Genomic DNA, 3,414 nt, shown 5'->3' on the forward strand with positions numbered 1-3,414 from the left:
ATAGTTGCTCAAGTGTATGGGGAAGTGCTCATCTCTCTGTGAAGTCCTTCGACAAAAGTGAACCACGGACAGTGATATTCTGTTCGTGGTGCATCACAAAAGGATGCTTTAGACGACAATCTTGATGGGCATGATCGCAAACATTAATAAACCATCCTTACTGCCTTCTCCTGTTAGGGTTACTGCGGGAAAAAAAACTGTAGCGCACTATCTAGCTCTTCACGTCTATAACTTGAATGAATTTTTTTGACGTGTTTTAGCGTCGAAAAGGACGTGACGGTATGTCACGCAGTAACCCTTTCAATTAAACCAGTGTCCGTTAAAAAAAGATACTGAGTCACCAAGACATCTTCCCCGTGGGTGTGAAAAGTTACATAGCTTGCTGCAAAATTCACATCAGCCCTTGTTCAACACACATTCACAATGAAAGTCGTCGGATGTCAGGTGGAGGGGAGAACGCCATCCACCTTGTATCTAAAGGGTCTGATTCTGTGGCTGGCAGCTAAGGTAAATCTGCCAAAAGTGCAGCCGTAGCGCCGATTGCCAGGAGAAATTACTGATTGCCTTCATGTTCTGCTGGTACGCTGCGCCGCAGTGTTAAGCGATAAAGGATTGGGATTGTTCTTTGAGTGAAATGAACGGTAATTGAGTCGAATTTGGCATACATTTATTTACTTGAGTTTAATTGCGATCATTCGACGAGATGGTAGTAGTACACGATGCAAAATTATTTGCGAATGAAGACAAGGAATGGTGTAATTACCCCGTGGTTAACAAAATACTGCATACCGTCAGCGAAATTCTACCCAAGCCATCTAAAGAAACGCTGGCTGGCAGTGTTGATGCTGCACATACTGAGGCAAAAGAAATGACAATCTCCGCACAATTTGTGTTTAAAATTACCCTAATGAAACTTTTGCGGCTGTTTCGTGCCATAGGCACAAGGATCACTACAGTATGTAAATAATTCAACAAATTCCCACTTAGAGTTCGTTTTCCTGGAGAATCGGGGCCCGTGGTCTCCCACAAGTAATTGTTTTTCCTTCAAGTCTGGATTCTCAACACATCCTTACGCGCCCGTCGTCTAGTTGCTTGTTGATTTGAAGCGAAACATTCATCTTGAGTCGACGCCTATATATCCAAAATCTTTCGTATTATCAATGTGCAGTTTTGCTTGTAAAACAATGGCAGACTTGCAATGGCAAAATGTCCNCTACCGTTGATGTTGACTGAAAACAGCAGTGGTCCCGAAAGAGAGTCTCATGGGGCACCTGCCGAAGCAGAGCAAGCGAAGCCTATTTTGATTTGAGCATAAGCCGACTGATGTCATCATCTTTGAACACCAAGTTTATTAGGATTCGTTCGTTGTTACTTGTCAACAAGATTGAAAGTGAGGGGTTCGACAGGACTCCGGATACCGCTATTGGGTTAGCTGATGGTCGCAGTGAAGAGCCAGTACAGAGAGACCACTAAGTTCCAGGAAATATAATTGACAGTTCGTCAAAGAAGTGCCTTTCATCGGTTAAAATCAAATTCAGTAGGGAATGTACTTGGCCTGCGCAATGTCCGGTGGGTGTGGCGGCGTTTAAGTCAAAGCTTTTTCTTAAACACATTGTTCAGCGGCGACGCAAGCTGCCCTCTAGACCTGATGCGTCCGGAGAGTTGAAATCAACAGCAGTTAAGAGATATGTGAAGCGTTAGCTGTAGGAGATAGTTGCTCAAGTGTATGAGGACTTGCTCATCTCTCTGTGAAGTCCTTCGACAAAGGTGAGCCACGGACAGTGAAATTCTATCCGTAGTGCATCACACAAGGATTCTTTAGACGACAATCCCGATGGGCAGGACCGCAAACATGAATGAAAACCCTTTCCTGTCCTCTCTTGTTAGGGTTACTGCGGGAAAAATCTGTAGCGCATTGTCTAACTCTTTACGTCTATAACTTGAATGAAATTTTTTGACGTATTTTAGCGTCGAAAAGGACGTGACGGTATGTGACGTAGTAACCCTTTCAATTAAACCAGTGTCCGTTAAAAAAAGACTCTGAGTCACCAAGACATCATTTCGGTGGGTTGGAAAATTTACATAGCTTGCTGCAAAGTTTAATTCAGCCCTTGTTCAACACACATTCACAATGAAAGTCATCGGATGTCAGATGGAGGAGAGAACGCCATCCAGCTTGAATCTAAAGGGTCGGATTCTGTGGCTGGCAGCTAAGGTAAATCTGCTAAAAGCGCATCAGTAGTGCCGATTGCCAGGAGAAATTACTGATTGCCTTCATGTTCTGCTGGCACGCTGCGCCTCGCTGTTGAGCGATAAAGGACTGGGCTTGTTCTTTCAGTGAAATAAACGGTAATTGGGTCTAATTTTGCATACATTTATGTACTTGAGTTTAATTGCGAACATCCGACGAGACGGTAGTAGTACACGATCTAAAAATTCACCTGTAAGTCTATTCGCGAATGAAGATAAGGAATGGTGTAATTTGTAGCGGATATTTCCATGTCCCCTCAACCGGCTTCACCTAATTTGTCCAGTACACGCGTGTTTACTAGATCCAGCGGCTGACCTGCTATACAAGTCAGTTCCTGTCTAGTACGCATCGGAACGTTTCATGTTTTATACACAGGTCAAACTTTCCTATATAAAAACAGAACACAATCAAACAAACACCCTCACGCATCACTTGCGCGTCGAAACACAGACCGGCTCGACTCAACAGCAACCGTGGACAGCTAGGAATGTGCAGCAGTGAATCTGCCAACAGAAACACGATTATCTGCGCCCAACCCAACTCGGTGGAACTATTGCAACTTCCGCTCAGAACGATAAGTCCCTCATTTGTACATTCCCAATTTTGGTGTTGTATTCGACTCAATTAAGGTGTTGTGACCTAACGCTCTTAGAACAAATTTTATTAGTGTCGCTTTCTAGCCTTCTGATTTATCAAGTGGCTTTTGTTGTTAACAATGGAGAACACTAATAAATTACCCCATGGTTAACAAAATACTGCATACCGTCAGCGAAATTCTACCCAAGCTCTCTAAAGAAACGCTGGCTGGCAGTGTTGATGCTGCACATAGTGAGGCAAAAGAAATGACAATCTCCGCACAATTTGTGTTTAAAATTACCCTAATGAAACTTTTGCGGCTGTTTCGTGCCACAAACACAAGGATCACTACAATATGTAAATAATTCAACAAATTCCCACTGGGAGTCCATTTTCCTGGAGAATTGGGGCCTGTGGTTTTCCACAAGTAATCGATTTTTCTTCAAATCTTAATTCTCAGCACGGCCTTAAGCGCTTATGTCGTCTGATTGCTTGTTGATTTGAAGCGAAACATTCATCTTGAGTCGACGCCTATATATCCAAAATCCTTCGTATTATCAATATGGAGTTTTGCTTGTAAAACAATG

Source organism: Opisthorchis viverrini, assembly GCF_000715545.1.
Source record: "Opisthorchis viverrini unplaced genomic scaffold opera_v5_492, whole genome shotgun sequence".
Lineage (NCBI taxonomy): Eukaryota > Metazoa > Platyhelminthes > Trematoda > Opisthorchiida > Opisthorchiidae > Opisthorchis > Opisthorchis viverrini.